The following is a 24,934-nucleotide window of genomic DNA, read 5'->3' as shown; positions in this document are numbered from 1 at the left end:
TTGCACAGTGCCTAACAAATAAGTACTAAGTAATAGCTATTATTATTTAATTTTAGTAATGTTATATACATTGATATAATCACCAATGACTAAAGGCTCTTATATTTATGTATCAAAGAAATAAATAAAAAAATATTACATATTTTGAATAACTAGAGTATATCAAACTTTGGACTGGGAGGATTATGTAGATTTCTCATTTCATCTTCTTTGTGCAAAGTAGATCTTATCATCCCAACTTTATAAATGAGAACACTGATGACAAGGGAGATTAACAATGTATACTAATTTTATTCCATTGAGTGCTTTTATCGATATTTAGTAGCAACCACCTTAATAATGAATCTCCACAAACCCTTGCGCTCATATTAATTTAAATAATATAAAACAGTATTTTGTTGTGTGGATTATTTCTTATGGTTCTCTTTGTGACTATGTAACCTTGGAAGCTTGGGACAAGAAAAGTCTAGCAGGTGTGGAAATATCTCCATGAGTAGCATTAAGATTTTTTTTCCCCTTTGGAAAATAGAAGAGAAAGTGATGTGGAAATGTTCAGAATTCAGAAAAGGGCTACAAACATACAACAGACCCAAGGTAACCCTGTATTGACCAAAATGGCCTAATCGAATAGTTTGATTTCTAACAAGCTTTTTTCCTAAGAAAAGTAACCAAATGGACCAATGATAATTAGACCTACATGCTCCTTTAACTGTATCTTGAATGAGCAAAGAGAAATAATGGTCCCTTTGTAGATTGGCTCCTTTTCCCTCTTTCTATTCTGTCTACCCTGGAGGAGAAGATCCATTGCAAACAGACTTATTTTAATTAATAGGAGCTGGAAGACTGATTATGTGTATTTGGTAAGCACTACATGAGTCTAAAGGTAAGGCAGGTATAAAGAAGATTTTGCTTGATCTAATGATGCCATGAGGCCCTACTTGAAAACCAGTAGATTTTTCTCTGTAAAAACAAAATAAATCATTAATATAGAACCCCAGTGAAGACTGGTTTTTGTCTAAAATGCTCATCAACATAGTATTCATCACTATCCCAACTATCCTGAGGAAGAATATCCACATAGTGAAGTTTATTCTCCTGTTACAGAACTGTGAGTACATTCTGCCATTTCTGTCTTCTGTTTTTGTCCATAACGTCTAAAATAATAAGGCTCTTTCCTTTATTACTGCTTGATATCAAGAGTTCTTAATTTAGTTAAAAGTCTCTTGCAATTCTTCAGTTAGTCCATATCTTAATCTGAGCCTAAAAAAAGGATTTATGTGCAGTGGCTATTTGGGAGGCAGACTCTATAGCAGTAGTGAGGGGAAAGTTAAACATGGAGGCAGGAGAAGCCAAGACAAAGGTCCATTACTGAGATGGTCACTGCTGTAGGTAACAGGGCTCCATCCTTTTGAGAAGGGTATAGAATATCTCAGAACTGCCTATCTGTGGGTGCACAGGAGGAAGCATTTGTCCTTAGCTCTCATCTGCCATTGACTGTTATTACTCTCAACTGCCCTTGTGTGCATACTGACTGGGATCCTGCAACAATTTCAGGGCACAAAATTGAAAAGGTCCTGGGCAGTCACTTAGAGCAAGAAGCCGTCAGCACAAGTGAGGCAAAGTAAACCCTTAACTGATTGTCAGAGCCAAGGCTGGAATCAGAGGTGAGGCCTAAGGAAAATGAGATTGGGAATCTGGGTTAGGCAAACTGAAATATTTTTATGACAGACCAAACTGGCTTTGAATCTGGACTCCATCACTTTCTCTGTGTTATTTTGGACCAGTTATTTATCATTATTACGTCTCGTTTATAAAATGGAAATAGTATGTGTTTCATAGCCAGGCTCTGATAATTAGTACTACTATCGAAAAAATGTTTGGTGCAAATTGCCTTGAAGGTACTGTTGTGTCACAGCTGGGACCAGGAGCTTCCTGGGTGTAATATGAAACCCGCCTGCATGCTCAGGGGCAGGGAGGCATCAAAAGAAAAAGCAGACCCCTCCAGATTGGTGATGGCCGGTTTAATAAGCAAGGGAAGTTACTTACAAGTTCGTAAGACAAGTAGATTTCTGCTCCCACCTGCCATATCTTAAAAATACGTATGGAGGCCTTAACTGGGATGAGTCACATACAAAGGAGGCCTTACCTGGGTTTAGTCACGTATGCAGTCCAGATAGTCTCATCATCACATTTCTATCTCAAAGCTGTGTCTTTGGGCAGCTTCTAGCTCAGGGAAGGCAGGGTAGTACACATTCCAAACACAGGGGAGGAAGCTGGAAGCCTCTAATTGCCCAGGTCCAGCTTGTTGGTCACACCAGCTGTCATGTTTTCTTGATAAACTTCCCCCAAAGATACTAAGTCATGAGGAAGAGATGGTTTGCAATCACATCACATAACTTAAAAAAAAAAAAAACTGATCAAAATTACTTCTGTTGGATCATACAACAATCTTTGCATTAAATTGGACAGTATTATATTTATTTCATAAGCAAGGACCTTGAAACAGAGAGATTATGTAATGTAATGAAAATCTCTTACCTGGAAAGGGACAATGCCAATTTTCTACCTCTTCTAAATGTTTAATCTCATTCCTTAATATTTAACAAATATTAAAACTAATAAGTTGGTCTACAGATTGCATATAATAATTTCATTACAAATACAATTTGTGAGCGGAGGCTTAATTGCAGTGAACTAACATCTATTCACTTACTGACATTAGTGAGTAACTCATACTCATTCTCTATCACTGATTTTATCGTGGAAAATTTGGCAAGGCCTTGTCAAATCATTTCTCACGTCAGAGTTCACTATGGAAGGGCCAGTGTAATTATCTCCACTGACTTCTAGCTCTTAATTAAATTAGCGATTCCTGTAATTTTCCTTAAAGTTCTTAGGAAGCAATTTGTTGTCAAATGATTCAGATTAAATATGTACATTTGGATGTTAGTTTTTTAAATATCTAAGTAATTGAAAAATTATACAAGATAGCTATAATTCAGAGCCAGAGACAGAGTTATATAAACTTCATTAATCCAAAATTCACCATTTAACAGAGATGTTCTTAGTGACCACAATACTTTAATGAAGATTATTCTTTGCATTTGTTTCTTTAATGAAAAGTATATTGTAGTTCTACACCACAGCTTAAAAAGTAATATATTTTTTAAACATTTGTGTAATGTTTACTATATGCCTAGCACTGCTCTAAGCCTCTTACATATACTAACAAACTTAATCCTTGTAATAGCCTTATGAGATAGGAATAAGTATTAAATTCATTTTTTAGAAAAGGAAACTGAGGCACAGAGAGATTAAGTGACTCGTTCAAGGTCACATAGCTAGGAAGTGACAAAACCTTGTTGCAAACCCTTGTGGTAGGTCTCCAAAGTCTACGCACTTCATAACCTTGGCTATTTCCTCACGTGGTTTCTGAAAGAAAAAATTAGAATTCCTAATGAGTTTACTAAGCACATGTAATTCTAATTAGGGATAGGGATTTACGTTTGTTAGACTCTCTCAAGTCCCTATAAAGTAAACATATATAGTAGAACTTTCTATTGAGATGTTTAACAAGATATATGAAATGGACTACCACAGATAAAATGTGCAGAGATGCCTTTGTTTATTTTGTCTATTCAGCTGTCTTGATCAAAGTTTTCATATTCCAGATTATCTGTGTTGTCTTTTTTTTTAGTAGGTAGAGTCAGAAGTTCAATTAAGTTGGTTTAAGAATAAAATAAAAGTTATTAGGAAATATAACTGATAATCCTAATTGTTAGTGCTGGTTCAGGACTTGACTCTATCCAGGACTTCTTTTTCTACTTCCTTCTCTATCTCTTGATTCTGCTTTCCTCTATATTGGCCCTGTGCAGGCTTTCTATATGTGACATTGATGTTGACCCTGGAAACTCCAGAATTACATAATCTTTAGAGCTTCCAATCTCAGAAGGAGAGCTCCTTTCATCCAGAATTCATGTTAATTGCCAAAAATGAACTGATCGACTCTGCTTGGATTAAGAGTATGATCCTGGGGTAATTATTAATTCCAGAAACATGTGGTGCTTAATTGGCCAACCTTGGTTGGTTGGGATTGACACATCGTTAGAAACATATCAAGGACAATTGATGAAGGACACATGAAGGACAATTCCTAAAAGAAGAAGAATTCAGTTAACAGAAGAGAAAAAGCAATCTGTGTCACTAATAGTTATGGTTGCTTGAGATTCTAAAATCCCTTCAAGACACTACATGACAATGACAATCATAATAGATACTACTGGACCTTGTTTTCTTATTTTCTCAGAGAGTAAGAGCATAAAGATGAATTATAAAGACCCTGCTCCTATTTATCATCATTAAAGGGACAAAACAACAACACATTTTTTATTATTTCTAATGAGTCCTAAATTGCTTTTAGTGATCAGTAAAAGTGGGCTATTTAATTTAAAATTAAAGTGTTATAAACTCTTTGCGACATATATAATACTGTATATAACACATATCTAATGATATATGAGCTCACTCCTTCTTCTTTTGCTTATTTTTACTATTCCTTTAAATTTACTTTTATTCCAATCATGAAAAAGTATTGGAAATTCCACAGATGTGCTCTGCTTTGATTCTGTGGTACTCTTTTATATGTGCTGCTCTCTCTTCCTGCAATGTCAATCCCAGTGCGCCACATACACTCTCGGTTCTAAGGAAATCTACCCAGTCCACAGCCCTTACAGCCTTGTATTAACCTAACTCCTATTCCTATTCCTTCTTTCATTGCTCCAGCAATAGCTTTTAGATTAGGAAGGATGCATGCCTCTATTAATACAGAAACCTCATAGTATTGTCATGCTTAAATTACATTTCAGGAAACCAAGGCACTGAAGCATTGCATAGAGCTGGTAAATGACAGAGTTAAGATAAAAATTCAGGTAGGCTAATGTCTAAATCCATGTTTTTAATCACTCTAATATATTACCTATCATTCAAGGATTCTTATTAAATGAATTGATTACTGAGAACCAACTCTAATACTAAGCCAATATCGATTGCAAAAAAAAAAAAAGTAAAATTAAAAATAAACTAAAATGGATATTAGTTCATTTAAAAAGAAGACAGAGAAGCCAATCCTTTCATATTTCATGAATTTGTTGTTGATTGGTCAAAACTTTTAGAATTATATGGGAACATTTTTGCAGAGCAAGACATGTTTCTAGGAGAAAATTTTGATCTACTAGAACCATAGCATTTGTTTTAAACACATACACACATATACCACACACACACACACACACACACACACACACACACAACTACCCTTCTAGTATACCCCATTAATGCAATATATACATTTAATGTTTAAATTTTTTTCTTTGAGGCCAGAGTCAAATGTATGGTAACCTACATGCATTTATCCTTTTTTTTTTTTTTTTATTGCCAAATGTCGCAATTTATCCTTTGACATTTCAGGAGCCTTGTCTTCTGACAGTGCTGCTGAATCAGTGCCTGCTTTGGTTGAAAATTCAGACGTTTTTAGTGAGGTGTGATGCATAATTATCTGAAACCTGGCAGTATGTGGTTACTTTTGCCTGAATAACACTGACTTTCAAAACAAACACTTGAAATGGATCAGATAATAAAAGATTATAGAGAATGGAAGTAAAGGAGAGATTATGGATTAATGCAAACAAAACAACGCCCTCCCCCCAAAAAAAACCCTTAAAACTGATCACATGGTCTCTGTGGAAGCAGAATTTTTGACCAAAAGCTAATAAGCATTAGACCCTAAATAGCAGAACAGTAACCATATTCCATATCCTATGCTCATTTAACAACTATCTTCATGAAATTTCAAATTTAATTTCATTTAAAAGATCATTACTCATCCTAATTTGTTGGCCTCTTCCTAGATAATGCTAGATATTCCTATTTTTATTTGAACTCTACCAGTTACCTGATGAATCTTTCTGTCATTTAAATATATTATTCACTAATAAGAGCTTCATTGCCTTCCTTTATTCTTTCAATAAATTGCTCTCTATTTTAATAATATCCTCATATTATTATATATTTTGAGATAAATTGCAAACAAGTAATCACAGAAATTTTATTTTACCTTAAAATTAGATCTTTTCCCATTATCTTCTTAGTATCAGGTCTTAATGTCAGGTCTTTGGAATTGAGCTTCAGCCCCTTAACTTGTTAAAACTCTAACATTTAAGGTCTTGTCAATCTGTTCACTTCACATAGCTATGCAGAAATGAGAGAGACCCATGGAGAATTGTCTCCCAACATTCAAGGCTCTTTTTCCACTAAGTTCTCCATTGAATCCCTCATTATTTTGACTAATTCACTCCACTGCAAAGATAGACTAATATTGGCTATCTGCAATATGCTCAAACACATATTCCGACTTCAGTGCACTCATACTCCTTTCTCATAGCATTATTTGCCCAGGGGGCCTTAGCAACAGGTGATAATCTTAAGGATCCTGTTAAAGGTTGAATTTTATCCCTGACCCCATTCTTATGTTGAAGTCCTAATGCCTGGCACCTCAGAATATGACCTTATTTGGAAATAGAGTGGTTGCAGATGTAATTAGCTAAGATGAGGTCATACTCAGTAGGTAGGGCCCCTAATTCAATGTGACTGGAACCCTTATAAATATGGGAAATTTAGACACAGACATACACAAAAGGAGAACACCGTGCTAAAAGGTAGAGATTGGGTGAGTCTTCTACATACCAAGAAATGCCAAAGATTGTCAGCAAACCACCAGAAGATAGGAGAGAGCCATAGAACAGATTCTCTCTTACAGCACTCAGAAGAAATCAACTCTGCTGACACCTTGATCTCAGCTTCTAGTCTCTAGAACTGTGAAATAATAAATTTCTGTTGCTTTAGCCACTTAGTTTGTGGTACTTTTTAACAGCGGCCCTAGAAAACTAATACAGATGCACACAGACTTTTGGAAGACCTAATCCTAATGTTCAGTGACACTTGATGGGAATCTTAAAACCATTCTCCAACTTGAGTTCATATCACCCCCATGATTTAGATGTTATCATTTGGTAAATCCCCAAACTCAGCAGAGTCTGTACCTAGAACCCAACAATAAGAAAGAATATCACTAATCTCAAATGGCATTTTTAACACTAGGATTTTAGTGCTGAAGCAACTCTTCAGACCTGAGCTATTAATATTATTGATATGCCTCTCCTGAACTCCTGACCAAGTTTCCTTTGCTCTCAGCAATTGTAAAACTCAGTCTGTCACAATTCTGCCCACCGCCTTCCTTTCCTGGCTTTGGTCTACTAGACTGTTCCTAAAACTTGCTTCATCATATCATCACCCCTATCTCAATGGTGAGGGATGTAGCCTGAGTTCTAGTGATCTGCTCATGAACAAGAATGCATACAATAGAAAACTGTGTGCATTTTTTTTCCCTTCACAAAAGAATAATGATTACTAATGCATGGGTTCATGTATGATGTACTCCATGTGTCCAAGTTAAATAACTTAAACAAGAAGTTCCCTGCCTCTAGAACAATAAATGATAACATCTTACATATACTGAGTTCCAAATTTTTGTATTATGTACTACATGAGGTACTTTACCTATGGATTTCTGGTAGATCCTAATAGTGACCACCTTTCTCATCATTTACTGAGAACCTACAGTGTGTTCACACTGTAGTACATTTTAATGTACTCAGTTTTAATTCATACCCAGTACAAAGTCAGGCATTATTTTCTGCAGTTTATAGATAATGAAACTGAATTTCAGAGATGTTAAATATTTACAGTGGCAGAGTAAGAATTTTGAATGACAACATTAATGCTCTGACAATCTAAGACAAAATTATAAACATAAAAAGAACAAAAAAATTTAATAAACAGTAGATGTCTATATTTACATTTCTATAATCAAAGAGATGTATTGCTTTATCGAACACACTAGTGACCAATAGTATCTCATATCTGAAAGTAACAGAATAATGAGACAGATTCTCTCTATATACAACATACTAAACTTTTAAAAACACTGTTTCCCCACTTTAGGCTCAAAATATTGTGTTTTATTCCCTCCCTCCCTACCACTCACCCCCTTCTCTCTCCAAACATGGACATGGCCTGAAATGCCATGACAAGAGCTGGCAGAGTGTACAAGCAATATCTCACATTATGTGGCTTAGACCATTACTGTACATTTTTCCCACATTCAGACAAGTAGGTCTTTACTGGAACTCTGAGAACTGATTTCTAACCCCCAAACTGCAATAGCCTATTAAATTAATATTGAAATGAAGTAGATTGTGGCTAAATCTACTGTCCTTGAAGCTGTGGAAAATGGTTTCCTGACGCTCGTAAGGTTAATATTAGTTGCAGTAACATGATTTCCCCAGAGATGCTGTTTTGCTGTGGAAGGTCCCAGATTTATGGCATAGTTCCAAGCAAGGTTCTGAATTCTTTCTACTAATACCCTCTTATAAATTTATGAATCAAAATGCAGATTCAGAAATTAATGGAAGCATGAATCTGAAGATCACAATTCCGAAAGCCAGCTTGTCTTTTATGGTGTGGGAAAAAAATTCCTCTCAATGTGAACTTAGTTTAGTTTTCTACTTAAATACTCAATTCTAAATATTATTGACACTATTAATGGATTCTTTCTGAAGTAGTTCATAAAAACTTTGTTGGGAGATTATTAAGAAAAATCAATAAGTTAGAGCTAATAAAAATGTAAGTTAAATGGTCATTCCTTATTTGTGGAAAAAAAAAAGAGAATAGTAAGGTGCTGATCCATTCCTTTTCTTGGGAGCAAAAGATGAAAAAAACCTTCCAAGGTTTACAATAACATTGATTCAGGGATTCATATTTCCCAAAGACACTAATTGTACTTTTTCGTTATTTCTGCTCTTGAGACAATAGGACAAATGAGATTTTAGAGCAAGAATTGGAAAAGAAAGATGCTGATTTGTGTTCATGCTTTCCCTCCTGATGGTTTCTTCCTGGTATCAGCAGAAAGGAGCAGTTAAAGGAAGAATTTAGCAAGTAGAAAAACTGTGGAATCTAAAAATTATTACCAAAGGATAACACTAGATAAACAGAAAATTAAACAAAATGACATGATCTTCCTTTTGGTTATAAATTTATATGAATTAAATAAATATTAGATATACAGTATTAGACATTTAGAACAAATAATCTTTGAGATCATTAGTAATTTCCTTTATTCTCACTCAACATTCATTTTTCCTTCCTAATTTCTTTTCTAATATGTATCTTCAAAGAAAAATGTTTTGTACATGTATGTATTTCCATTTACAGTATGTATAAGAGGTAAACAGGATAGTGCCTAAGAATGTTGGCTGTGGAGACAATTTGGATATGAATCCTGGCTGTGCCAGTTGGTAAGCTTGTGAGCTCCAACAAGCAATGTTACATCTCTTTGTCTAAATGCTCTCATGTATAAAATACATTAATGATAAGAGTAACTTCACAGTGTCATTCTAAGGATAAAATGAGTTAATAGGGGTTCCTAAATTGGGTGCATGAACACTAAAGAGTATGGACAGTTTTAAGGAAATCAGCTTTCAGATCCTGAACTCTGCATGTATTTTGCCTGAGAACTTGTGGCTGGAGAAGGGTCATATCAGAGGTGTCATGCCTGTTTTTTTCTCTCTTTATACTAATGTTCTTTTCCACATTCTAACATAAGGTATACCTTTTACCCATCTAGAATCTTACTGTGCTACTTTCACTTAATGTATAAATCCTCCACTGCCATATAAAGTGAATATATGAAATAGTGTCATTGTCGAGATAGTGGGTGACACTAATGAGTAAATTATGTTTTTTGTAAGTCTGGTGATTTCTAATTCTTTGCTTTCAACAGAATTGAAGGAGGATCTAATTGAGTTTTTAGCTGATAAATCATTAGAAATAATTAGGGATGAAATAACAGAAGTTTTTTCCATTCCTACCTACCTTTGTATGTGAACAAGTTTCTTAGCTTGTTATGTGTTCCTTGTCACAGTTAAAAAATATTTTAAATATATAGACATATTATACATATATAATAGATACAAATTTGTATCTATTATATATGTATAATATGTCTATATATTTAAAATATTTATAAAAAATATAAAATTGGGATGGAAAGTACCAAATTGCTTATTGACCTAGCCTCAGAAGGCAGAAGTCATCACTCAGTCTATAGTCACAAGTCACCCATGTTCAAGGAAAAGACATATAAATCCCATCTCTTGATAGAGAGCTGTCAATGTCACATTATGATAGAGTTGTTGGGTGGAATGTATTATTGCAATCATCATTGAAAAGTATAAAATACCATATATGATGAGGGGTGAAATTCTACAATTTTAAAGTTGCAAGCAGTTTTTTGTTTCTATACATGGGGAAGCTCAAATTTACCTTTGAGGTCAGCTATCTCTTTTGTTTTAGGGAAGAAATCTAAATAGTTTAATAAGGCTTTTCCTATGGTAAGCCAATATCCTTTCTGAAATGAAGGGATATAATATAATATAAATAAAAAATTTTTTCTACTTAGAAATGAAGCCATATCTCTGAAGTGTTCCTTTCAGAATGAAAAACTCTCCATTTTCTTCCTTTTTGGAGTCCTTGGGGGAGTTCTAGTTCTGAATTCTGGGCAAGACAGTCATGCTGAAGGACACTAATATGTGCAGGAGCTAAATATAAGGTGGGAGGAGACTGAGGACTAAGGGTAGAGATGTTCACATGCACTTACTTTGGAATGGTTTGGCCAGGGGATTCTAGGAATAGCTATATGTAATGTCCTGCTTTGAATTTTTCTTCTTCTCTTTGGTAATTCTGTCTTTTGATATCCCAAGGACTTCAGTAAAATTTTGGTTTATGTTATATTACACTAAGTTTGTTTTTCCTTTGTGGAGTTAAAGAATAGGCTTTCATTAAGATGAACAGCTTGTCTTGATTTGTCCAGGATTTTCTGATTTTAGTACTTAAAGGTCCATGTTGCAGGAAACCAATTCTTCAGACCCAGGCAAACTGGGATGGTTGGTTCCTCTAGCTAGAGTCTGTGCTTAAGGTTAATTGTTGGAAGCAAGGGTGACAGCCTAAGGAAAACTAGTTTCAGGTCAGTTTGTGGCAACCTTCAGAAGAGATATTTTGTGTCTTTACTAGAATCAGGCAGTAATTTAGGTATCAATAAAATGCTAAGAAAAAGTATCTAAATCTTAGAACTAAGCAGAATTGATTATAAGGCATCCTTTCAATGTCATGCTGTGCATTGTCTAGCTGGTCCACAGAGGTATTACTTGATTCTCTAGGAGTGAATACCTTTGTTTGACTTACTATTTTAACAATGATTGGGATATTTTACATCTTTATAAAGGTTATTATTAACTTGTAGATGATGACTCACATGATAGCAATATAAATTACTTCTTTTTTTATAACTTTTTTACTTTGAGATAATTGTAGGCTCACAGGAAGTTGCAAAAATAGAATGTAGAATTCCACGTACCCTTCTTCCCCCAATGGTGATATCTTATAATCGCTGTAGGACAATGTCAAAACCAGGAAGCAAGCATTAGTCTAGTATTATTAACTAGACTACAGACATTATTCGGTTTTCACTGTTTTTATGTGTGTATAGTTCTATGTGATTTTATCACCAGTAGACTCAGGTAGGTAGCCACCACTGTCAGGATACAATGAATCTCACCACCAGCAATATAAATGTTTTCTGACAGCAATATAAATTAATTTTGTTCAGGACATGAAATGATTTCTGTCCTATAAAAAAAGTACGAACTCCAGAAGTTGCGGTTTAATCACTCTGACCTTATTAATTAGTTTTATATTTAAGTTAGCATTTTTATTCTATTACCTAACTTCAAGCCATATAAATAAGTACTTTGATTTTTTTTACAATTCTTTTTTATTAAATTTCAGTTGGTATTATGATATTATATTAGCTTCTGGTGTACAACATAGTGATTAGACATTTATATTACTTACATAGTAATCACCCTGATAAATCTAGTATCCATCTAACACATAGTTATTACAATATTATTGATTATGTTATACTTTATATCCCCATAACAATTTTGAAACTACTAATCTGTACTTCTTAATCCCTTTCCCTTTTTCATCCACCCCACAAACCTTTTCCCAACTGGCAACCTTCAAAATGTTCTCTTTATCTATGAGTTTGTTTTTGTTGTGTTTGTTTACTTCTTTCTTTAGATCCCACACGTAAGTGAAATCATGTGACATTTGTCTTTCTCTGACTTACTCCATTCAGAATAATACCCTCTAGACCCATCAATGTTGTTGCAGATGGCAAGATTTCATTCTTTTTTTTTATGGCTGAATAATGTTCTATACACCACGTCCTTTTTATCTATTCATCCATCGATGGATATATAGGTATCCTCAATTTCTTGACTATTGTAAATAACGCTACAACGAGTACATGAATTCACATGTCCCTTCGAATTAGTGTTTTGGGTTTCTTCAGAAACCCAAATACCCAGAAGTGGGATAACTGAGTCCTTGAAATAGGTTTTCAATTCCTTGGTCTCTCTCTTCTCTTTCTGTTACCCCTACAATGCAAATGTTGATACATTTGATGCTGTCTCAGATGCCCCTTAAACTGTCATCATTTTTAGGATTCTTTTTTCTTGTTGCTGTTCTGATCGAGTAGTTTCTATTATCTTATCTTCTAAATCACTGATTTGATACTCTCCTTCATCTAATCTACTGTTGATTCCTCCTAAGTTATTCTTCATTTCAGTTATTATATTCTTCATTTCTGACAGGTTCTTTTTATGTTTTCTAGCTCCATTTTTATGTTTCCTATATCTTTGTTGAAGTTATCACTGAGATCATTGAGCATCCTTATAACTATTGTTTTGAATTTTGCATATGATAGATAGCTTATTTCCATTTTGTTTAGTTCTTTTTCCAGAACTTTGTTCTGTTCTTTCATTTGGGATATTTTTCTTCGTCTCTCCATTATGGCTGCCTCCCTGTGTTTGCTTCTATGTATTATGTAAGGCTGCTATGTCTACCAGTCTTAGTAAAGTGGCTTTATGTAACAGGTATCCTGTGGCGCTCAGTGGCTCAGTCTCCCTGGTCACCTGAGACAACTGTTCCAGGCGTATCCCTTGTATGAGCTGTGTGTGTCCTCCTGTTGTAGTTGAGCCTTCATTGCTGTTTGCATGTTAATGGGAGAGATTGATCCCCGAGTTGATTGATTATGGGGGCTGGCCATGACTACAGTGGAGAAGCTGTTGAGCAGGGCCTGGCCCTACTGAGTAGGATTCACTTTAGCAGGCTTTTGGTGCCTGCCCAGTCTGCCCTCTGGATGTGTCTTCCTTAGATGTGGCTTTGATGATGCTTCATCTCAGACCGAAGCTGGCCACTGGGCATGCAGGACTTGGCCCCGTTGGAGGGGCCCTGCCACAAACCAAGTCCAGCTGTAGCCTGTGCCCAGTCGTGGGCCATGTGGCATGATCCACCAAGAAATCCGCAGATGGCCACCATCTGTACTGGGCTTGGATGTGCCTCAAGAAGCCAAGCCCAAAACCAAGGTCAGCTGCTGCTAGTGCCAGGCTTAGGGATGCTCAGCAAGAAGTATGGGGCTTATTTAGGTTTTGTGAAATTTTGAGAGATCTTGGGAAAGTCTTCAGCATGAGCCAAAGCAGTTTGTATGGACAAGTCATTGCATGTAGCTTGGGTGGGTCCGTAAATTGGGATGGGGTTCTCAGGGAATAACCAGGGCAGTGCAAACTGTGTTGATGGAGACTCAGATATGGCGGCCTCCTCCGTCTGCATGCCAAGATGGAGGATGGCTCAACAAAGGAATAATGGCTTCTGCCAACACTTCTGTCTGGGAGAAAGCTGCCCCTCCGGCCCTTGCCCTGAAGCCAGACACTTAGTTCCTCCCCATATGTTACTGGCATCTACTGAGCTACTTTTCCAGCACTGGAACTCAGAGCAAGTAAGTTCATCAGTGAGTAAGTCACCACGTGGGCCCCCAAAGAGGCAGCCCCCTCTCTCACTCAGCCACAATCTCCACTGGTTTTCACAGCCACAAGTTGTGAGAACTCTTTCTGGCACTGAAACCTTGGGCTGGGAAGCTCGGTGTGGGACTGGGACACTTTGCTCTTCTGGGGGTTCTCCATAGCTGATATTTCCTCCCGATTTTAAACTGCCATGTGCGTGTGAGGGATCAGCTCGTTCCATGTCTCTGCCTCTCCTACCAGTCTCAAAGTGGCCTCTTCTGTGTGTCTCCAGTTGTAGGACTTCTGTTCAGTTTGATTTCAAGCGAGTCTCAATGATGTTTGTTCTGTAATTTAGTTGTAATTTAGATGTGTTCACGAAGGAGGCAAGCACAGCATTTACCTACTCTGCCATCTTGACCAGAATCCCAGTTCTTTTTGAACAAGCCTCACCATCTTGCTGGTTCCATCATTAATAAGGTAAACAAATATCTGACATTGCTGACTTTTGGGGGAGAGTGATCTTTTTTTTTTTTGAAAGTCATGCTTTGCCATTAGAGATTCATAGAAAGCGTTACTATTCATTAGAAATACCCCAGAAATTCACAGAGGAAGCAAACCTGGTAAAATTCTGGGTTCCTCCGCCCTCTCTCCCTTCCAGGGTTGGGGAGACAGTGACTATGATGAAGAGACTGAGGGTTCCTAGAGTGAGTAAGTCTTTCTGTCTCTCCTTTATCTTCACTACTAATTCCCCCAGGCTTTCATCCTTCTTCTCTGCCTTCAGAGTCGCTCCTCTTAGTCAATGGATTTTATCAATGTGGTGAGCTGGGGGCTGTATAGGTCCTTCTAAGCACTCAAGCTAAACATCTATAAAGTCAGGACTTTCTCTTACCAAGGTAGGTTTCTTTTTGTGACTTAATTATACCACATTATAATTTCTAAAGAATCTTTTGCTTTCCTCATTCTTACCAAAGATGTTTTCCTGGGCAGGAGTTAGAGATGAAATCAGAATCAAACTATACATAAACATATATATGTGTGTGTTTGTGTGTGTGTGTGTGTGTGTGCGTGTGTGTGTGTTTATGTGTGTGTGATATATATTTATATCGTCAGGGTCCCGACAAGAAACCAGAAATGACACCACTCTACAAGTTTTTTTTCCCCCGAAAGAAGTTAATACCAGGAAGTGATTAAATAGATGATGAAAAAATTGAGAAATCAAAGGACAGTGAGGCACTCCAGAGATTAGCAACAGCAGGAAGCTGCTACACCCCTTTGGCTGAAGGGAGAGAAGGAGAAGGCAGTGTTTCTGAAACTCAAGGGCTGGAATTAAATGGCAGATACTGGAGTCATGAGGAAGATGCACCTATGTGCAGAGAAATTCCCAAGGCAGATAAAGAAGGAGAAAAATATCCTGGTTTCTCCTTTCTCCTCACCATCTCACTGGCCAAATGTATCAGGGAGCAAAGCTTGAAAACTCATCTGGCAGGGCCAGTCCTTTTGAGAGGAGAACAGAACAGCAGACAGGGGAAGGAGAGTGAGGGAAAATGGGCCAGTTCTGGTGCATTATTTAGAGGGACACATAATAGGGTCAATAAGTGATAATTTTATGTTTCTTCCAGCTTTCAGTTTCATTGTTCTTTAGGTTCTTTATCTTACTACTAGGGGATATAGAGAAAGGTGCTTTTATAATAACACTTTGAATCAAGTCTAAAACTTTCTAAGAATACAAAGGGCTGTTCTGCTCTAAATTTCTTGATATTGCCTGTGTTTGAAGATAGTTAACTTGGTCAAGCTAAATAAATGGTCACTCTCTCAACTCCTGCATTTTCTTCAATATTTTTTCCAGTATCTCTCTCCTTTGCTTGGCCTCTCAAAGATTTTTATCTACCGTGACTCATCCCTAAACCCCACAGTAAAAGAGACCACTTCCTCTATTTCAGTTGCTGTCCTATGTGACACATACACATGCAAAATACTGGGTTTTGTGGTAGGACTAATTACAACCCCTTTGGGCCTTTTAGTTCTGAATATATTTAAAAAGTATATACAGAAGTGGGATAAGGAGCAAATATTAGCTGTATTATTGAAAAAGCTAATTGAAGAGCACAATTGGGACTTGAAGGTGAAATACACTTCTTACTCCTTCCTGCTAATTGAAGTTACCATGTCATAGATAGAGAACATATAACTGCAGGCCAGGGTCATATGTATTCAGTATCCTTTCACTAATTTGATAAATTAATCCTTCTTCTTGGAGGATATTCAAATAAGGAGGTAGAGGGAGGGACCAGAAGTAATACCCGATATTCCTTTCTGGGGAATATGGGAGAAGGCCTCTCTATAGAAATGAGGGAAAAAATGGATAATGGATGTTCCCCCAAGTCCAACTGCTTCCTACATAAAATGTCATTCAATCCACTAAAACTTAATTGTGGCCAGTTTAGCCCCATTGGTTATCAATTTGTATGTAATCAATCTCTGCCTTAAAAATGTACAAATTAGGTACTCCTCATTAAAACTTTTAAAATACTGGTTAAAAGAGTTTCAAATTTTTCTTTAAAATGTTTTGCTTTAAAACTCAGTTTTACAAATATTATGCACCATTATAAAAGCATGGTATAAATCAAAATACTGTTGCATGCCTATTCAAATCTCACAGAGTACTTGGAAACTTGCTTAGGAACACTGAATCATTTTGTGGTTGAAAAGAGTTGAAAACATTTCCCTGAGAGAAAAAGTATGTATCAAGTGTAACAATATGTGATCTATTTTATATGTCTAAATCCATTTCTTGTACCTTTGATATAAAAATAAAAGGATATGCCCACTAGATGGCAGCAAATTAAACCTTTTAAAACAGTACCTCTGCTAAAGTAGAGGGGAAAGAAAGTCCCTACTGGCAGCTGTCAGGGAGCAACTAAACATTATTACTTACTCGAATTTAGACAGAAACCACGACTTGCACAATGCACTGTATCAACCAAATTGCGAAGGTCAAATTCTTCTTAACGTCAATTCCTTTGGACCTATATGTTCTAAGATAATACCACAGACAAACTGATCCAACAGTAACTGCCCACAGTCTTATGAGTTCTGAAAACAAAGACTGGCCCAGATTACAGAGATTCTGACCCTGTGACTAACTCTAGCACCTTAATCCCTTTCAGAAATCTTCCCTAACACCCGTCTTTGGTCTTCATTCTCTCTTGCAGTTAGACTTGGAGAGGTATTCCTGGTGTTACATCAATGAGACATACTATTTTCAAACGTATTAAGGAATTATTTTCAAAATTGCTTGTAATATTGAAATAGATTTATCTCAGGTAATATAAGTCAACTGTTATCAACAGTGAGAAGCAAATCATCAAATATACCTACTGACAAAAACTCTTTCCTTGATCAAATTTTAGACAAGCTCCTCTGAGTCCTCTTTTCAACTAGTATAAATCAGTCTTAGCAAGGAATCCTAATGAATTCTCATAATATCCCACCCTTGATATCTGATCACCCTTGATATCTGATCAAGTTCCTCATCCTCACCTTTGATGTTTAAGTCCTGGGCCTGTCTTTAGCAAAAACCCTGTTAGCAAGAATCCACCTACTCTTGAGGTCTCTTCTTAGTAATTTTCCATCCACTGACACCCTCAATCTGCCCTTTGGCTATTAATCCCTATTTGTCTTTGTTGTATTTAAAGTTAAGTACAATTCCTCACCCCTATTGCAATAGTCTTGAATAAAGTCTTCCTTACCATTTTAACAGTTGTGAGAATAATTTCTCTTTAATAATATATATTTACTTTTTCAGAACTTTAACATATAATCTAGCAATCATCCTGAATGGCTTTAAACCTGAAGTTATTTTTAAAGTTCTTTATCTCTAGTATGAATACATTTCCAAAGGTCTTCTTCATCATCTATCTTTTCATTCAGCTATTACTTCATTTATTGACCACCTAATTGATCTTCTAGTATCTGCAACTCCAATACACTCAATCATCCTGCACACTGAATTTCTAAACTTCATTAGCTCACTAGTAAAAATAACTATGTTTATTTCAACATCACACATTTCTAATTGAAAGAACTCAGCTCTCCCAGATAATTCTGGATGATGCCTGTTTCTGTAAAGATGCCATTTAGGGAGTCATTCCGAGACATCTACATATTATTTATCCTTTATTTCAGCTCCTTCCCTTTCAAAGTAGTTTGTTGTCTGTAAAGCTACTTCATAGGGCCTTAAAACTCATAGCTTTTAACTTGCTTTCTAAGTGTCTTAAACCTTGTGCTTTATAGCAAACATCGATTTAGGCTGTTACGCTTATTGCAAACAATATTACTTATTTGAATTCTACCAGTTCGTTAAGGATAATCTCAAGCACTGCCCTTTCTCTTTAGCCCTTTGTGAGAACATCTGCTAATATATTTTCCTCCTCAATAGAGTCAACTTTTACCCATTGATTGAAGATCTAACTTGTAGAGGGCTACACATAATAGGTACTTTTTAATATAAAGATTTAAGATTCTAATAATTTGATAAATACTTATTTTTGTTTGTATAACTACTATATACCAGGAACTATGCTAGACATTGTTACTTCTAATCCTCATAATAATCTTTCAAATAGTTTATTATTATTCTTATTTTACAAATTAGGAACTAAGGATCAGAATGTGTGGAAGAATTACCTCAAATCACATAATAACTAAGCAGAAGAGTTGGATCCAAAGTCTATATTTTATTCACTCTACATGGTGCTTCCTTCCTGCTTCCACCTCTCCCCTCCTCTTTGTTTTTCTCTAGGTTTTAAAATCATTTAGCATTTCATTTATCTAGCTATTAGACTTCTGATCTCAAGAAATAAAAGAGACTCGTGGGAAGCCAAAAAGTAAAGTTAAAAAAAAATCTGTAATCATTGGGAAAAGTAGTACTTATAGCACCCACATTTTAAATATTTCCAGCAGTAGGTTGCAATCATTTTCAGCATAGAAACTGCAGATCTTATTTTTTTTTGTAAAATATGTAATAACTTTGACTACATAATTATGGGAGGTAACATTAGAAACTGAAGCAAAAGTTACTACTCTCACTGAAGAAGCAAGAATCATTTACCAGGGCAGCTAAGCAGACAAGAGCCATTTACTTAATGCTCATACTTTTATAATTTAATAGTTGAGGTCATCCCCATATAAAACTACATTAATTTGTACCATCTTGTTTATTTGCTTTATTGACTCATTACTCTTAATAGTTTAGTGAGTAGTTCTTCCTACATAAACATATTTAGAGGTTTTAGCTGAAATTGATATTACACGGAGAATATCTAATAGCATTTCATAAACATTTATTGTTTAATTCAAGCTGGTCTCTTGAAATATCTTAAAACCTTTTTGAATCCTTAAAAGTATAGATATTAAAATCATTTGCATGTTTTTTAAAAGTTAACGAGTAATTATTACTTAAAATTTCAATATAGGCATTGGAATGTAGCGGAATGGTAGTGCCCTCTTATTATGTAATGAAAACCTTGTGGTGAGATATTTCTCTACTTGAATGAATGCTAAGATTTAAAAAGATACAACTAAGTCATTGCACTTGGCTTTAAAAAACAAAATTATTTTAAAAATGGGAAAAAACATTATTTTATAGTAAAATATAAAAAATATAGAATACCAAGACATCAGTTAAGTAATTAATAACTAAAAGAGTTGTTATTAATTCTGTGATGTAACAAATCTTAGCCCCCAAATAACTTGTATTCTTAACTTTTTAGAACAGAAAAATAATTAACCACATTCACCTTTATGGTAGCCACCAGCCACATGTGGCCACTGAGCTCTTGAAGTACGGACAGTCCAAATTGTCCAAAAGAAGAACAACCACAAACAAACAAACAAAATTTACATGGGTAAAACTTCCCCTAGGGAGATCTGTATCTTTCCCTGAGGATACAGTTATGTTAGTAAACAACCTACAGGCATGATTGCCCTCATCTTTGAATTCACGCTCTCTTTTACAGTGAAAAGTACATAGTTTTCCAGGAGTGATTTCCAGACCTTCTTTATTAAAGAGATAATTTTTTTTCTGCCATATGTATGTTAAACATCATTGGGTATTTAAAATATGATTACACAACCATGTGGTTGTCTCCTTGCGTAAAGAGTTACTCAAAAAATTATGGAAGCAAGATCTACGGCCATACCACCCTGAACAAACCCAATCCTATCTGATCTTGGAAGCTAAGTAGGATTGGGCCTGGTTAGTACTTGGATGGGAGACTACCTAGGAAGACCAGGTGCTGTAGGTGTAAAAAATAAAAAATAAGGGATTGTAAACTGACAAGGTCCTTGCAATCTGTGAGGTCAACCAAGGGTTGCCTCGCCTAAAAAATAAATAAATAAACAAACAAACGAATAAATAAATAAAAATTATGGAAGCAAGATAAAGGTCAATAAGGAATAAATCAAAATCAGAGGAAAAGTGATAATCTCTCAATTTTCTTGATAATGTACTAGTACTACCCAAATAAGTTATGTAGTTCAGAATCCAGAAATCTGCAGATATTAAAGGGTAAATGTTATTATACCTCAGAAGTCTAATATTTATAGCTAAAAAATAGTTCTTATAAAATCTTCTGTTCATAGAATGTTCTTTGTTCTCTGCATAATTTTCCCAGAGTAAATCAACTCAAGATGATATTTCTCTGGTTTTATCTCCATTTCAGTAATATGCTCAAATATGCTTCTTTAAAATTTTTTTTAACTATTGTTAATACTTTCTTTGGGTTATAGACTTTGGCTTCTCAGATATTGTGTAATTAGTTAATTAATTAATAATCAAGCATTAATTAAATTCTTAAAAGTACTAAACACTGTGCCTTCAAGAAGCTTTCAATTCTGTGAAGAAAAAAAATATATTTTTATATATATTATATACATATACACACACAGATACAATGATACTCTTGTTTTAATGGAGGCTTGTATGGTCAAAGTGAAATGGTAGCATGAAGTTTTAGGGGTTCACGATGAACTGGAACATGAAGATCAAGGAGGTCACAGTAAAGTCAGTCGGAAGGCAGCCATCAGAGCATGAAGAGCCTTGAGGACTTAATTCTAAAATTACAGATTTCCAACAGTTTTTGAACTATGGGATCCTTTATTCAAATAAAACATTACATGGTGTCTCAGTGGGTAAAACTAAGATGAATAATAGATTGCAATACTGTCAATTTTCTTCCATCACTGGGCCTGAGAATCCTCAAAGAATTAAGATGAAGAAATTAAAGATGACTACTGTGACTTCTGACCAAGACTGAGTGGATGTTGGTGCCTTTCAGTGGCAAGGGAAAAAAAGATTGGCCTTTTGTTCTTCTGTCGCTCTGGAGTTATTGTTGGCTACCAAAGCCTCATAAAAATATTTTGAAGCTAAAAATCCACTAGCACTATTATGCACCAGTGTGATCTGCTTCCAAATATGAAGTCCTGTCTGGCTCAAACTTAGATTGGGGCATGAAATTGCTCTTATTCTTATGTACACATCATGCTCTAAGAAGCAACTCTAAACGGGAATAGAATTTTGTCCTCTCTTTGAGGTTATACTATTGTAGAGCTACTAAAGAGCTTCCCAGTGCCTTAAAGAGAGTTTTGTGAAAAAGCTTCTTTAGTGTTTGCTTGCATTCCTATCTCACTAGGACACAATGATATTTGGTGTGGGTGGTGGATAAGAGGCCAGGGCATGATCTGATTAATACACCTACAGTCTTTTTCAGAATCATCTATGCTCTCTGAACTTGAGTCATTCTCCTTGGATGGATCAGCATGAAAAATTTCCAGAAACCTCCTTTATTGCTTCAATGAAAAGATAACAGTGGGATCTTAAAAATGGAACTTCCAAGAAACATTCAACACAGAGAGAACACACATTAAATTGTAACTGGTACATCTCTAACAAGTGAATATTGTGGAATAGTTAAACTTAGAAACAATGTTCATTTTTGATAGTATGTGGAAGAATAAGCATGAGCTTTGAAATTTGAACAGGGCTTTTCATCCTTGGGACTATTGACACTTAGGGCTAGATAATTCTTTGTTATGGGTGCTGGTCCTTCGTATGGTAGAATGTTTAGCAACATCCTACTTCTTACCCTGAGTTGTGACAAACAAAAACATCTCTAGATGTTGCCACGGGACCCCTGAGAAACAATATTGCCCTTGGTCAAGAATCCCTGAATTGGACCACATATAGAATTTCCACCTTCCTCCTTATGGGTGTGATATTATAAGCAAGGGGCTTAATTTCCCTGGGGCAGTGTATCTCAAACACTGAGTAAAATGTTAAATGTCCAGTATGATAATTAACAGAGAGTAGGTACACAGCAAATTGCAGTTCTCTTTTTCACTTCCTCCTTCTTTTCAATTTTGAAAATCCAACGATCTATATTTTAGAAATGGACACATAGACTAATGAAGCAGTTTACCTTCTAGGACCTTAGTGTGGTAAATCAAGAGATTCTATTTTATTCAATAATTTTTTATTTAATTATAATTGGCATACAATATTATATTAGTTTCAGGTGTACAACATAGTTATTAGACATTTATATGACTTACAAAGTGATCACCCCAATAACTCTAGCACTCATCTGACACCACATAGTTTTTATACAATATTATTGACTATATTCTTTATGCTATACTGTACATCCCCATAACTATTTTGTAACTACTAATTTGTACTTCTTAATCTCTTCTCCCTTTTCACTCACCCCTTAAACTTCCCTTTCATCTGGCAACTATCAGAATATTCTCTGTATCTATGAGTTTGTTTCTGTTTTGTTTGTTCTTTTATTTCTTTCTTTAGATTCCACATGTAAGTGAAATCATATGGCATTTGTCTTTCTCTGTCTGACATACTCTACTCAGCACAATACCCTCTAGGTCCACCCATGTCATTGCAGATGGCAAGATTTCATTCTTTTTTTATGGCTGAGTAATGTTCTATGGTATATATATATACCACCTATTTTTTATCCATTCATCCACTGATGGACACCCAGGTATCCTCCATATCTTGGCTATTATAAATAATGATGCAATGAACATATGAATTCACATGTCCTTTTGAAGTAGTGTTTTGGGTTTCTTCGGATAAATACCCAGAAGTGGGATAACTGGGTCCTTCTTTGTTTCTTATTAAAACCCTCGTTTTAAAGTCTGTTTTCTGGACATGATTCCATAGTGTAGCAGTTAGCACATCTGCTTTACATGCAGAAGGTCCTGGGTTCATGCCCCAGTGGAGCCATGGTCCATGCTCTAGGCCATGACACCCTGAATAAGCCTGATCACGTCTGATCTCGGAAGCTAAGCAGGGTCAGGCCTGGTTAGTACTTTGATGGGAGACCACCTAGGAAGACAAAAGTATTGCTACTCTAACTTTTTGTTTGTTTCCGTTTTAATGAAATATATTTTTTCATCCCTTTACTTTCAGTCTGTGTGTGTCTTTCGATGTGAAGCAAGTCTTTTGTAGGCAGCATATTTAAAGTTCTTGTTTACTTATTCATTCATCCATCCTATCTTTTCATTGGAACATTTAATTCATTTATATTTAAAGTAATTATTAATTAATATGTAGTTACTGCCATTTTATTATTGTTATTTTTCATCTTCTTCTTCAACAAGCTCCTCTAACATTTCCTGTAATACTGGTTTGGTGATGATAAATTCCTTTAGCTTTTTCTTGTCTAGGAAGCTCTTTATTTGTCTTTTGATTCTGAATGATAGCTTTGCCCGGTAGAGTAATCTTGTAGATTCTTTGAATATTTCTTCATCATTTTGAATATTTCCTGCCAATCCCTTCTGGCCTGCAAAGTTTCTATTGAGAAATCAGCAGACAGTCTTATGGGAGCTTTCTTGTAGGTAACTAACTGCTTTTCTCTTGCTGCTTTTAAGAATCTCTCCTTGTCTTTAATCTTTGGCTTTTTAATGATGATGTGTCTTAGTGTGAGCCTCTTTGGATTTATTTTGTTTGGGACTCTGTGCTACCTGGGTTTGTATGTCTATTTCCTTATCCAGGTTAGAGAAGTTTTCTGTCATTATTTCTTGAAATAGGTTTTCAATTCTTGACTCTCTCTTCTCCTTTGGTATCCCTATAATACAAATCTTGGTGCACTTGATGTTGTCCCAGAGGTCCCTTAAACTAACCTCTTTTTTTTAGATTCTTTTTTATGTCATTCTGATTGATATTTTCTGTTATCTTCTAAATCACTGATTCAATACTCTGCTTCATCTAATCTGCTGTTGACTCCTTTTAAGGTATTCTTCATTTCAGTTATTATATTCTTCATTCCTGACAGTTTCTTTTTTATGTTTTCTAGATCCATTTTAATGTTTCCTTTATCTTTGTTGAAGTTCTCACTGAGATCATTGAGAATCCTTATAACTAGTGTTTTAAACTTTACATCTGGTAAGTTGTTTGTCTTCATTTTGTTTAGTTTTTTTTTCTAGAACTTTATTCTGTTCTTTTATTTGGGACATGTTTCTTTGTCTCCTCTTTATGGCTGCCTCCTTGTGTATGTTCCTACATATTAGGTAGAGCTGCTATATCTCCCAGTCCTAGTAGAGTAGCTTTATGTAGTAGGTGTCCTGTGGGGCCCAGTGGCTTAGTTTCCCTGATCACTTGAGCTGGGTACTCCAGATGTGTCCCTTGTATGAGTAGTGTGTGTCCTCCTATTGTAGTTGAGCCTTAGTTGTTGTCTGCATGTCACTGGGAGGAATTGACCCTCAGGCTGATTGATTGTGAGGATTAGCTGGTAACTACCGTGGAGGAGCTGTTGTGCTGGGGCTTACCATACAAGGCAGGATTTACTTTAGTAGGCTTTTGGTGCCTGCCCAGGCTGCCGTTTGGGTGTGTTGTTTAT

The 24,934-nt window shown here is 35.7% G+C and overlaps 1 pseudogene; it reads left to right on the top strand.

Annotated features, from left to right (window-relative positions):
* Nucleotides 1–20,204: 20,204 nt before the first annotated feature.
* LOC112480924 lies at nucleotides 20,205–20,323 on the top strand (annotated as a pseudogene).
* Nucleotides 20,324–24,934: the final 4,611 nt, after the last annotated feature.

Source organism: Pteropus alecto, unplaced genomic scaffold, assembly GCF_000325575.1.
Source record: "Pteropus alecto unplaced genomic scaffold, ASM32557v1 scaffold20, whole genome shotgun sequence".
NCBI lineage: Eukaryota > Metazoa > Chordata > Mammalia > Chiroptera > Pteropodidae > Pteropus > Pteropus alecto.
The sequence above is the reverse complement of the archived record's forward strand: the minus strand, read 5'-3'. Positions and strand labels throughout refer to the sequence as shown.